Source organism: Eumetopias jubatus, unplaced genomic scaffold, assembly GCF_037043125.1.
Source record: "Eumetopias jubatus isolate StellerSeaLion01/CBP00866 unplaced genomic scaffold, mEumJub1_p1.0 scaffold_14, whole genome shotgun sequence".
NCBI lineage: Eukaryota > Metazoa > Chordata > Mammalia > Carnivora > Otariidae > Eumetopias > Eumetopias jubatus.
The window spans coordinates 68508445-68522806 of record NW_028274820.1 but is presented as its reverse complement, the minus strand read 5'-3'; the positions used below and the strand labels follow the sequence as shown (position 1 = coordinate 68522806).

Below are 14362 nucleotides of genomic sequence, written 5' to 3'. Positions count from 1 at the left end.
AGGACCCAAGAGAGGCCAACTGTCATTTATATAGACACAAAACTTCTACACAAAATATTAGCGAAGAAAATCCAGTGATAAAAAAAAAATGATAATAGGGCTCCCTAGGTGGTTCAGTCAGTTAAGCATCTGACTCTTGATTTCAGCTCACCTCATGATCTCAGGTGGCATGGAGCTCCCCCTCAGACTCTGTGCTTAGGGGGGAATCCCCTTGACATTCTTTCTCTCCCTCTCTGTCTGTTCCTCCCCCCGCTCATGCCCTCTCTCTCTGAAATAAATAAATAAAATCTTTTTAAAAAATGATAATATAGGGACTCCTGTGTGGCTCAGTTGGTTAAGCGGCTGCCTTCGGCCTGGGTCATGATCCCAGGGTCCTGGGATCGAGCCCCACATCAGTCTCCTTGCTCAGCAGGGAGCCTGCTTCTCCCTCTCTCTCCCCCTGCTTGTGCTCTCTCTGTCAAATAAATAAAAAATCTTTAAAAAATAAAAAATAAAAAATGATAATATATTATGGCCAGGTGAGAATTATTCCAGGAATGCAAGGTAATGTAACATGTGAAAATCAAATGCAGTTCACAAACATAAACAGAATAAAGAAAAATCATATGATCATCTCAAATAGAGACAAAAAAATTTCTCAATAAGATTCAACATCAATTCATGCTTTTATTTATTTAGTTATTTATTTTTTAAAGAGAAAGCGCACACCCTTGAGCAGGTGGGGAAGAGGTTGAGGGAGGGAGATTTTTTTTTAAGCTTAAAAAAATGTTTTTGTATTATGTTATGTTAGTCACCATACATTACATCATTAGTTTTTGATGTAGTGTTCCATGATTCATTGTTTGTGTATAACACCCAGTGCTCCATGCAATACGTGCCCTCTTTAATACCCATCACCAGGCTAACCCATCATCCCACCCCCACCCCTCTGAAACCTTCAGTTTGTTTCCTGGAGTCCATAGTCTCTCATGGTTCATCTCCCCCTCCGATTCCCCCCCTTCATTTTTCCCTTCCTTCTTCTAACGTCCTCCATGCTCTTCCTTATGTGAAATAATATGTGAAAATATTAATATTTAATAATAAGTGAAACCATATGATAATTGTCTTTCTCTGTTTGACTTATTTCACTTGGCATAATCTCCTCCAATTCCATCCTTTCTGATGGCTGAATAATATTCCATTGTATATATGGACCACATCTTCTTTATCCATTCGTCTGTTGAAGGGCATCACGGCTCCTTCCACAGTTTGGCTGTTGTGGACATTGCTGCTATGAACGTTGGGGTGCATATGGTCCTTCTTTTCACCATATCTCGATCTCTGGGGTAAATACCCAGTAGTGCAATTGCTGGGCCATAGGGTAGCTCTCTATTTTTAACTTTTTGAGGCACCTCCACACTGTTTTCCAAAGTGGCTGTACCAACTTGCATTCCCACCAACAGTGTAAGAGGGTTCCCCTTTCTCCACATTCTCTCCAACATTTGTTTTTTCTTGCCTTGTCAATTTTTGCCATTCTAACTGGTGTAAGGTGGTATCTCAATGTGTTTTTTATTTGAATTTCCCTGATGGCTAATGATGTTGAACATTTTTTCATGTGTCTGTTAGCCATTCGTATGTCTTTTTTGGAGAAGTGTCTGTTCATGTCTTCTACCCATTTTTTGACTTGATTATTTGTTTTTTGGGTGTTGAGTTTGAGAAGTTCTTTATAGATCTTGGAAATCAGTGCTTTGTCTATAGTGTCACTTGCAAATATCTTCTCCCATTCTGTGGGTTGCCTCTTTGTTTTGTTGACTGTTTCCTTTGCTGTGCAGAAGCTTTTTATCTTGATGAAGTCCCAAAAATTCATTTTCATTTTTGTTTCTGAGGAAGAGAGAATCTTAAGCAGACTCCACGCCCAGCCCAATGAGGGGCTCCATCTCACGACCCTGAGATCATGACCTGAGCCGAAATCAAGAGTTGGTCACTTAACCGACTAAGTCACCCAGGCGCCCCCAACCATGACTTTAAAAAAGAAAGCTGACAAACTAAGAATAGAAGGATATTTACAAAATCGTACAGCAAACATCATGTTTCATCTGGGAATATTGAAAGCTGTTCTCTTGATATCAGGTGTAAGTAAAGGATGCCTTCTGTCACTACTTCAGTTCAACATGGTATTCTAATCTAGCATCTATCCTAACCCAGTGTGATGAGGCAAGACAGTAAAAGGTATAAATATTGTAGGGGTAGCTGGCTGGCTCAGTGGGTAGGTAGAGCATGTGACTCTTGATCTTGAGGTTGTAAGTTCAAATCCCATGTTGGGTGTAGAGACTACTTACAAAAATAAAATCCTCAAAAAGGTGTAAGTATTAGAAAGAAAGAAAGAGAGAGAGAGAAAAGAAAGAAAGAAAACTGTCTCCATTTGCAAGTGACATGATTTTATACATAAAAATTCCAAAGAATACAGACATACTAATATAATAAATGTATTAATTTAGCAAAGCAAATAGTTCCATGTTAATTTGCAAAAATCAATTGCATATCACACTTGCAACACACAAGCAGAGAATACAATTTTTAAAATACCATTTAAATTAGCATCAAAGAACATTAAAATGATCTTTCAGAAAATCAGCAAATCTTATATGAAGGACACTGTATAACATTGAGAGAAATTTAAAAAGACCTCAATGAATGGAAGACTATATATTACTTTCAGATAAAAAGATTCAGTATTGTGAGGATGTCAGTTCTCACCCAACCTACCTGTATTCAATGCATCTCTTTTTTTAAAAATTCCAGTGTAGTTAACATACAGTGTTATATTAGTTTCAGGTGTACAATTTAGTGATTCAGTAGTTGCATATATTACTCAGTGCTCATCAAAGTAAGTGTACTCTTACCCCTTTGCCAATTTCACCCACCCCGCCCCACCTCTCTTCTGGTAACCGTCTGTTCCTTACAGTGAAGAGTATGTTTTTTGGTTTATCTCTATTCAATGCACTTCCAGTCAAAACTTGAACAGGTGTTTCTGTGGAAGTTGACAAGCTGATCTGAATACTTGTATGATAATGTAAAGGGTCTAAAATGTCAAAAACAATGAAAAAAAAGGGACATATTTGAAAGATTTAAAATACCAGGTATTGGAGTGCCTGGCTGGCTCAGTTGGAAGAGCATGCAACTTTTAATCTTGGGGTTGTAAGTTCAAGCCCCACATTGAGTATAGATATTACTTAAAAATAAAATCTTTAGAAAAATAAATAAAATTAATTAATTAAAAAATAAAATACCAGGTATCAAGATTTATTTTAAATCTAAAATAAATTGGAAAATATAGTATTAGCACAATAATACACAAATAGACCAATGAATAGTATAGAGTCCACAAACTAATCCACACATATATGAACACTTAATTTACAAAAAAAGGTGGCAGTACAGAACAGAGGGAAGTAATGATCTTTTCAGTAAATGAGGCTGGGTCAATTGGACATTCAAATGAACGAGAAAATGAATCTTGACTCCTTACCTCACACTATACATAAAAATCAGTTCCAGATAGAAAGTTGATCTAAATGTGAAAGGTAAGATAATAAGACTTCTGAAGGTAACAAAGAGGAGTATCTTTATGACCTTGGGATAAGAAAGAAATTTTTTTTCCTTTACAGTACAAAAACCACTAATCACTAAAGAGATAACTGATACACTGAACTACATTGAAATAAGATTTTTATGCCCAGCAAAGACATCATCAAGAGAGTAAAAAGGCAAATCATGGGGTGGGAACAGATTTTTATAGTTCATAAAGTCCTTTTTCAGGATAAAGGACTCATATTAATTGTGGATCAGTAAGAAAAAGATAATACAATTAAGTTAGTATATACAAAATACACAAATAGGCAGTTTGCAAAAGATTTCCCAATAAACACATATTAGTGATTTGGGAGCTGCAAATAAAAACTGCAATGCAATACCACTAACTATACACCAGATAGCTGAAATTTAGATAGAAGTTCATACGTCACAATTAAAATTTAAAATTTAAATACAGTTTAATGAATCTGAATATCAAGTGTTGCAGAGGATATGGAGTAAATAGAATTTTCATACACTGCTAGAGGGAGTGGAAAAGTGGCACACTAAAGCTCTGTTTTTACAGCTGAACATACAAATGTCTCATGAACCAGCAGTTGCATTCCTAGATACATACCCAACAGAAAATGCATGTGTGTACCAAAAAGTCACAGGAATGTTCATAACAGCAGTATGTAGATTAGTCCAAATCTGGAACATCCTGGAGGTCAATCAAAAATAAACATATTACAAAAACAAAAGCATGGAATGTATAGAATTGCTCTTGCCATGAAAATGAATGAAGTAATGCTACATGCAAAAACATGGGTGAATTTTGCAAACTCTGTATTAATATATCATTCCAATTTTAGTATACGTGCTGCCAAAGTGAGCACAACGTTCTATTACTATAAAGAAGCCAGCCACAAAAGAAGTCATTGAGTGATTACATTTACATAAAATTTAAATACTGACAAAACTGATATAGGACAAGTTACAAGTAGGAGCGGTGACTGAAAGGAAGACTTCTGTGCTATCTCTTGATCCGGGCGGTGGTTACTCAAATGTGCTTGCTTTGTGCTAATTCATCTGGTTTTCCCCTTTCAATTTTTGCACTTTTCTATCTATAGATTATACTGAAACAATAAAAGTTTATTTTTAAAAATGATCCATACTGGAAATGCAGTGCTATAAGTTATTTAACACTAATTATTTTCACAGTTCTATTGTTTCCAAATAAGACTTCAGCCAACATTCTCTTTTCTCCCTTGAGGCTTCAGATGGAATGTTCTTCTTTTCCAAATTACTTGCATGCTACTCCTTTTCCTAGGTTTGATGCTAACATATCCTCTTCCTTACTTTGAAATATGTTTGGCCAGTGCTTCATCCCCAGTGAAATAAGTGCCAAAACAATTAGCTCCAAATCCATTTTAGGAGCTCATTTGGAACAAATTTGCATAAGGCATTTGTGAGCTTCCTGCTCTTACCTATTGAATCAATATGCAAAGTAAACTCTATTTGAACCTGCTGCAGATATTCAGAATCATCTTAAGCACATAAAAGGAATGATTTCCAATATTGGGGCCCCATGTAAAAATGAGGCTGGTGATGATACCATGTCAAATATTTAAAGAGGAGGGGAGGGATCTGTGAAGCTCAGAATCTCAGTGTTTGAAGATACACACTGTTACTGGAAACACCCTTCCAAGTAATCATCCAGTCTGCCTGCTCATCTTGTGACAGTACTGACATTTAAAGTGATGCGTTGCTTACAAGCTGAAATGTCTTACCCTACTATCTACCCACATCTTCAATCCACCCCCCTCATAGCCACAGAGAAAACGGCTTCATCCCTTTTCTACACAATAGCCCTGCAAGTACCTGGTGACATTTGCCTTGTCCAGTCTGAGTCTTCTCTTCTCCAAGCCTGGGGCTGTGATCTGTTAAAAGAATACTCATGTGGTGTGGCTCTGAGTTCCTCCACCCTCCTGGCCTCTCTGCTTTCAATACCCTTCAGTTTATTAAATTCTTTCTTCTTAGGGGTTCATCCAGAACTGCAGCAAATGCCTTCAGTGTGCTCAGACCTGTGAAATGATATCTCTTTGTGTGGGGCTTTTCTTTTTTTAAAGAACTGCCTCCATATCTGCTCCCATCCTGTGCTTTTGGAACCAAGAGAAGACCTGTGCATTGATCGTTACTAAATTTTATTTTTCTCCAGGGTTTTTCAGAACTTTTTAGATCCTAAATCTGACCACTACATCTTTATTCAAGATGTCCAACAGAACAGAACTGAAGTTCAAGGTCTCTGCCCATCCAAAAGTTTCCATTTGAGCACCAGTCTATTCATGAGTGTCCTTCAGGAAAGTTATTCTCCAAATATCATACAGCCTGTGTTTCCAGAATGCCAACAGCAACCTTACCAAATGCCTAGATGAAAACCATATATCTATGTCAACGTATATTGTTCATCTTCATTCTGGTAACCTGTGCAAGATATCCCTGTCACAACTTAACTTTCCAGCCCCATGATTGAGGATGTGGACTCTGCATTCACAGTAGAATGCAAAGATTTGGAAATTCAGCTGCATTCAAGTTCCTCTCTTTTATCTAGTAAACTAGGTGTCCTGAGACCACATAGACTCACTGAGCTTCATTTTACTAATTAAGACAATGGGATAATGCCTGTGCCTCTACTGCAGAATTTTAAAAATTTTACTTGTTTTATGATTTGTGTGACCTTGTCTAAGCAGTACTTTCCCTTTAAGGTATTCCATGAATTTCAAACTCCACATATAGAATGTTCTGAGACAGAGACCATCAAACATCCTCATCAGTACAGAGGCCCAAGGGTTTTCACCATTTAATGCATTCACACACTATATTTAGTTATTTTTAAAAAATTGTCACCTGTAAAGAAATATCATTACAAGGGTTAGTGATGATGAAGACTACAACAACAACAATGAGGAGGAGGATGATGATGTCCTGTTATACAAACTGGGCCTCCACCCTGAAATGAACTGTTGCTAGAATAACTGATGTTACTCACTTGGCTTCCTCCAGAGTATGAGGTGTTCTATTTATGTGCATGTCAGAATATTATATTTTAGAGTAGTTGCTAGGGTTGACAAATGAATTTTATGAAAGAACCTCAAATCTGTACTTCCCCTCAGCAAAGGACTAGATTCAAGGCCTACGTAATTCTCAGGAAACAAGCTTTATGGTGCTATTTTTAAAGCGTGGCTTGTTTTTCTAGAAGCAGAGCAGGAGCCCCTGCGCTTTGGGAGACCACACTCCTATAGAGAAGAAATGTAAAGGTATTATAACTTATGAAGTCTTAGCACATTGGGGAAGAATTCTAATCTCCCATGTTTTTTTTCAGCAGTAATTTACACATACATAGATCTAGTAACTGAATCACCAGGCAAAAACCTTTATTCCAGGTTAAGCCAGGCCAGCACCTAATTATAGGCTTCAAGCATCCTGATCCTGTTTACAGAAATAGTCTTAGACATTTTCTCTTGACCTTAACCTTAATTTCTTTGCTTACCTTCTATTTCTACAACCACCTAGCTCTTGACTGTTTTGCTTTGTCTCCCATTAAGGACCCTGTGCTTGCTTGTTGTAGTTAAGGGTAGATTTGACTTCTTTCATTCTAGGTAACCTCCCCACCTGATTGAGCCCTTGCCTGGAACTCATCATCCCTGATGGTTTCCTTGGTTCCTTAACACTCACTCCTCAAGTGAGAGGTTCACAGTTCTCCTGAGAACGGCCAGCTCTTGCCAGAGAACTTAAGAGACAGTTTTAGTGGGTCTTTACTTTAGCTGCCCCTAAAGTTTATTTTCATTAAAAAAAAAATCATCCCATGTTTTCCTGCTTACTCAACACTTGCGTCTCAGTCCTCATTTTGGTTACTGCACCTCTATAGTGCATTTTTTTTTCTTGGAGGATGAATTAATTAATTAATTGATTAACTTAAAGTTTTATTTATTTGAGGGAGAGAGAGCGTGCATGTGAGCCGGTGGAGGGGCAAAGGGAGAGAGCGCAAGACTGTCCTGCAGACTCCCTGCTGAGCGCGGAGCCCAATGTGGGACTTGATCCCACGACCCTGAGATCATGACCTGAGCCGAAATCAAGAGTCAGATGCTTAAACCAACTAAGCCACCCAGGCGTGCCTTAGAGGATGAATTTATTAATATACTCAACAAATGCTTACTGTGCCATTGAACTTATGTACTTAACACCTTAGCTCCAGAAGCTGCCTATTAGTTTGATTCTACCTTTGCTGGGGAACTTGTTCTCTGCTTGTACAACACCATAGGCCTCATCATACTGGTCAGCAGTCTGGTAGATGATATCTCTTTACTTTTGAGTTCCTTTGCTTTGGTACACAAGTCTTCCCATCACACATGATCTCTCATTTGCTATCATTCCCAACTTGATTTATCTACCGTAATAAAGTCATATGTTTAAGTCAATATCCATATTTTGTTTATAATTTAACAGAAAATGAAGCTATGAAATAAGGGACTATGATTTATCTACAATGACTGACCAACACTTAGCACAATAGCGCAAAACACTTTGCATATGCTCAATATATGTTTGCTTAGTGAGTAGATGGATGGACGGTTGGATTATTGGGTCAATGGATGAATGGATGCTTGGATGCTTAGTATGTACCAGACTGATATTAAGAATTTAATGTAAAATAAATAAGCCCTGGAGATGTGATGTACAGCATGGTGAAAATCGTTAATATTCTATTATATATTTGAAAGTTGCTAGAAGAGTAAATCTTCGAAGTTATTACAAAAAAAAATTTGTAACTGTGTTTGACAGATGTTAACTAGAATTATTGTGGTGATAATTTCACTATATATGCAAATGTTAAATCATTATATTATACACCTAAAACTAACATAAGGTTATATGTCAGTTGTATCTCAATTAAATGGATAAATAAGTATTTCATATTTTTTTTTATATTATCACCTCAGCAATTCTTAGGGGTAGGACTCATTAGTCTTATTTTATAGATGGGAAAGAAAACTCAGAAATATTGTGGTAACTTTCCCAAGACTGTTGTTAACAAATACTGTAATAACTTGGTATTACGTTAGAGGTACATTAATGATTATGATCAATAATCCTATTAGCTAGCATCTGTTGAATACTTATGCCTCCAGTAAGTATTTTCACATTATATAAGATAATTCACATTATCTTATATAGTCCTCAGGCAACCCTGTAAGATAGGGCCATTATTATGTCCAATATATGTAGTCTTTAGGGTCACATCCAGAGGTGTCCTATCTGTGCATGACAATTTAACTGAGAGGTGTAAAACACTGTATTTTCACTTACTCACACTCCTCTCTCCATGGCCAATACAGAAAGTAGAGCATACAAAGAACCCCTGCTTCTGCTTTCCTGGAAACTAAGTAAAAGCAGTAAATACCTACAATTGCCCCTCTAGTTCCCCATTACTAGAAAGATAGTCATTCAGATTGCTAAATTGTCATTGCTAAATTAATTTGAATATATCTCCCATTAATGATAGGGATTAGGATAGGACTGCAAGGTTTTGACATGCTATGATAATATTAAATATATAGCTATAAATATATAACTATATGTTTTCTCTTATATGTCATCTCAGGCAGTTAGATAGCTAGCTAAATGAGGTGTTTTTATAAGAAAACTCAACTATGAATTGGATTCATCTAATATCATCATTCCTGATTTTACTTATTTTTTATTGTTATTATATTTATATTATTTATAATATATATATTTCTGATAATATATTTATTATATCAAGGTATAATTGGCATAAAACATTCTATTCTTTTCAGATATACAACATAATTATTTGGTATTTGTACATCTTGTGAAATGATCACCACAAAAAGTCTAGTTAACATCCTTCCCCATACGTAGTTACAAAAGTTTTTTTTTTCATGTGATGAGGACTTTGAAGATTTACTCTTTTAGCAACTTTAAAATGTGCAATACAGTATTATTAACTATAGTCACCCTTTATTCTTAGATTGACTCTCTTAATAGAGTCTGATGGTTCTCACAGGGTTTCTTCACTTTTTAAAAATCTTAGTTCTCTCTCCTTTTCCACCTGAATAATTTCTAAATTCCTATCCTCCAGGTTGTTTACTCTCTTTTTTCATCTGATGTGCCCTATTACCAAAGCTTTCTAATGCATTCTTCATCTTATCTATTGACTCCTTCAGTTCCAGAATTTCTGTTTCATTGGTTTTTTTTTTATAATTTCAATTTCTTTGGTAAAGTAGTCCTTCTGTTCATTAATTTTATTTTAGGGTTTATTGAATTAATTGCCTTTCTGAATTTTCTGTAGTTTATTGAATTTCTTCATAACAGCTATTTGAAGGGTTTTGGTTTTGTTTTAAAATTTTTTATTTGAATGTAGTTGACACACAATGTTACATTAGTGTCAGATGTACAACATAGTGATTCAACATCTCTGTGAGTTATGCTGTGTTCCCAAGTAAAGCCACAATCCTTACTGTACAACGCTGTTACAATATCATTGACTCTATTCCCTAGGCTGTGCCTTATATTCCCATGACCTATTCATTCCCTAACTGGGAGCCTGTATCTTGTACTCCCCTTCCCCTATTTTGCCCACCCCCACCTCCCTTTCCTCTGGCAACCATCAGTTTCTTCTCCATAACAGCGATTTTGAATTCTTTATCGGTTAGATTTCAGTATTCCATGTCCTTGAGTTCAGCTGCTGAAGAATTGTCATCTTCTTTTTGTGATACCATATGACTATGACTTTTCATAGTGTTTCATGAAATGTGCCTCTGCTGTCACATTTAAAGTAGCAAACTCCTTTCTTATTTATAGAAGGCTGCATTTACTTGGATTCTAACAGTTCAAAAGGCGGGCAATCGGAAGCCCTTCTTTTCACTTCCAGACGGTGGTGCCATAGCACAAGTGTTTGGCTTCCCTTCCGGCGCGGACTAGGCTCCACACTGACTTACCACCTCCTCAGGCAGAAGTGGCCGCTGCCACGCTGCTACCAGCACAATCCCAGCATGTCGCTGTGCTGGCTCTCGGGAGTGGGGCTGCCTCACCCGTTCCTCCCTTTCCTCTGACTCCAGAATTGTCTGTGCCTCGCTCCAAAGGCTTGCCAAGTTCTCCCATTAGGCGAGCTGGTTCTCCCCACATTCTCTATTTCCCACGAATGCCCAGTTGTGTGCTCTCCAGATTACCTCTTTCCTGATGGCAGCAAGTGGGGGTGGGCCATCCTCAGACTCCCTCGGGTACACAGCATCCTCTGAGGTCCTCCCGACCCACTTTTGGATGCACACGTGGGTGGATCTCCCAGGTGTCCTGGTGTACTGTGCAGAGGCACTTTTGTTAGGTTCCGGATGCCCAGTTAGTTGTAAATCAAAGGGGAGGGGGAAAAAGGAACAAGCCACACTGCCCTGCTGCTGACCTCACTCTCCTCCAAAACTTGCCTTTGAAGAGCAATGGCCCTAGGGTAACTAGTTGTTCTTGGTTTGCCCAGAACTTGCCTAGTTTTAGCATGTAAATCCCACATTCCAGAAAACTCCTCAGTCCTCAGTAAGTGGGGATGTTGAGTCACCCCGCACGTCCCTTCAAAACAAGCCTCTAAGATCTGAACCAGCTCCACACAAAACTGGAGCTCCATGAAAACCTATCAGTCTATGGCTCTCTTCTTAGCTAAGTCACATTTCTCTTCTATTTATTAAATAACCACCTTCTTTGAAAATACAAATCTAAATGATGGTGCAGAAAGGACAGTCGCTCACCAGCTTAGGTGGGACTTGTGAAAAATGACGCTCATTATGTCAGGGTTCCTGCCACAGCCCAGGGCTCATCTCCTCGGTGGGGCAAACTGGTCTCCGACCAGCCAGTGCTGCATTACAACCATGTAGATGCACAGAGGAGTAAACCTCCTACAGCTGTTGTGCCAATGGACTGGGATATCTGTGGGCACACCCCATAACATGACCAGTGTCCCCGGGGGTTACACAGTAGCGACTCCAGCAGGCTTTAGGATCTTTTGTGAATGGGCTCACAACAAAGTTTACTTTAGTTTGAGTTTTGTCCACAACGATACACTCATTCATATTTTGTAGCACATTATTGTTCACTACTCATGTGCCCTCATTTGAATAAGCATCTTCAGGAAGCTTGTGTCATGTTATGGGATGCTCTAGGTAGGGGTCAGAAAACTTTTGCGGTAAATGGCCACATAGTACCTATTTTAGGCTTTGAGGGCCTTATGAGCTCTACCACAACTACTCAAATCAGCTGTTCTAAGTCAAAAGCAGTCATAGACAATACACAAATGGCTGTCTTCCAATAGTACTTTATTTATAAAAACAGGCAGCAAGCCAGATTTGGCCTGTGGGCTGCACTTTATGAAATTCTGCTATTAACAGAAAAAATTGTAGTTAGCCATGGAGTTCTAGAGAAAACAAATGTTGAAGCAATTCTGGAGAGTGTTATATAAGATCCAGTTTTATCCATCTTCAGACCACTAAAGATTTCAAATCACTGGAATCGTGATCCAGTTGTTAAACTTTTCTTCTTAAAGATTTCACTTATTTTTGTGGGTGCGTACACACGCGAGAGAGAGCAAGAGCGCACAAGTGGGAGTGGGGAGGGGCAGCCAGAGAAGCAGACTCCCCGCCGAGCAGGGAGCCCGATGCGGGGCTCGATCCCGGGATCCTGGGATCATGACCTGAGCTGAAGGCAGCCGCTTAACCAACTGAGCCACCCAGGCGCCCATCCATTTGTTAACCTCTTTGGCCTACCTCAGACATTTCAGTAAAGCACCGCCATTCTTCTTGCCCAGGAAGATTGTGGGAGAATAGGCATAGATTAAATAGGTATATGATTAAAAAAAAAAAAAAAAGTTTTTCTCTGGACTGTCTTTGAGTATATAAACTGGACAGAACCTGTAGTTTAAAATGTTTTCCAGAATAAACATCTCATCTGAATGCTGGTCCTAATATTTTTCAAATTTCTCTTTTAACTTAAAGACTCTCATCTGCTCAGCTGGTACATAGTGGGCTTCATGATTGTTCTCTTGCCAGCAGCAGTACAGAAAATCTCCCAGGCTCCTCAGGAATTTGCCTGAGTGACTACAGGTTGCTTGGAAGTATGAGTGCCCGTGGCCCCTTATAATTGTGAAGGACACTTTGTTCTGAAATGAATTTTAAGTTGTATGCTCACTCCTTTTAAATTTTAGGGTCTCGTTAAGCCAGTCAACAATTCCTACCTTAACTAAATCATTACAAAAATATGATCTCATTAAATATAATACTTTAAAAACTTACCCTTTTAGAGATTTTGAAACCTATCCCCCAATCAATTTCCCATCCTTTTCCTCAAGGTGTCCCAAAATAAAGTGACCCCTATTTTGGCTACCCACAGCTCCCCAGAATAGTAAATCTATTTTCAAACTGTCCATAGTCATTTTAGAGAACTTTACCATAAGAAAAAAAATTACCTTTATTCACATAAGCAAAGTCTAGGGAGAAAGCACATATTTATCACATCAGAGAAAGTTCTTTCATATAAGACCTATCTTGGGGACATAGGTTCAGACAAGTCTCTAACTTGGCAGGCAGCTCACTGGGGACACACACTCCAAGCAGCTCGGCTTTAATGATCTTATATAACACTCCCATAACATCTGCGGAAGCATCACTAGGGTATGAAATTGTGGCAAACTTCTCTATGAGTTTTTCATGGTATAAATAGTCCAGAGTTGCTGTCATAAAATTAACAGTTTCTCTAATAAAACACAACATCTGCATTTTATAGCCACCATGAGTTATCAGACCCAGCCAAGATTTTGAGTTTGCTTTCCCCTCCTCAGTAGGTACCAAGTACAGGAAAGCTATTCTAAGTTCCGGATTATATAGATTATACATACAGCCATCCACCAGAAGATACTTAGAAATAACCCGTATCAGGAGGCCTTTCACATCCATCTGACACATTGCTTCACTGGTCTTAGAAAAGAATTTTGAACAGCGGATGGTAGAGGCTGATGGTCCCTTCACATTGGCAAAAAGATTCATACCCTCATTCTCTTTGACGTAAAACCTTAACATAGAGAAGGAAATAACATGAAATAAAATGAATTTCTGTGAAATACAAAGCCAACCATATTACTGCTAAAACGCACCCTGACTGGAGTCTTAAACCCCTACTTGGCCTCCAGCTTCCCAAATGCAAAGTGAATACTAGCTTTGCCGGTGGTAGCAATGCCCCAGATAACAATTTTTTTGCATGAGGTCAGAGCCAACCTCTGCCAACCATGTCAGCCTACTCTTTTCTCTGCAGTGAATTCTGGGAGACTTCTCTTTCAATCTCTTAGACCACTAATTCGTATTTTACTCATGTCTACTTTGCAATCTGTTTTCTTTTTAATTTCTAAGAACTCTGCCGCGACTTATAAGAGCTACAAATCCTCTTTTGTTAATGTTTTTTGTTGTTCCCCCCCCCATTAACTCTGCATCCTTGTGTATTTCTTGTGTTTTCATGATATCAGTGCCTCTGTTTCATGTTATTAGTTTTCTTGAAATACTGGAAAATTTAAAACTCTATGTCCCTATTTTGAGTTGAGGGTTTAGACGTAAGGCTCTGTTGGTTACAAGTCTATTTTCATTCCCAAAGACAAATTCTTGTTTCCCTGCTGGGACTAGAAGTCCTGGCTATGGACTAGTAGTTTTTATTGAGAGGAGGAGGGTCTGGGGATGAGGCTGGGCAGAGTGCAGAACCTAAA

General features: G+C 38.3%; 1 long non-coding RNA gene across 1 annotated transcript in view; it reads left to right on the top strand.

The window, feature by feature from the left end:
- Positions 1-14362, top strand: part of LOC148162524 (uncharacterized) — a 108385-nt gene that overhangs the window by 30782 nt on the left and 63241 nt on the right. The gene's annotated exons all lie outside the window — the stretch shown is intronic.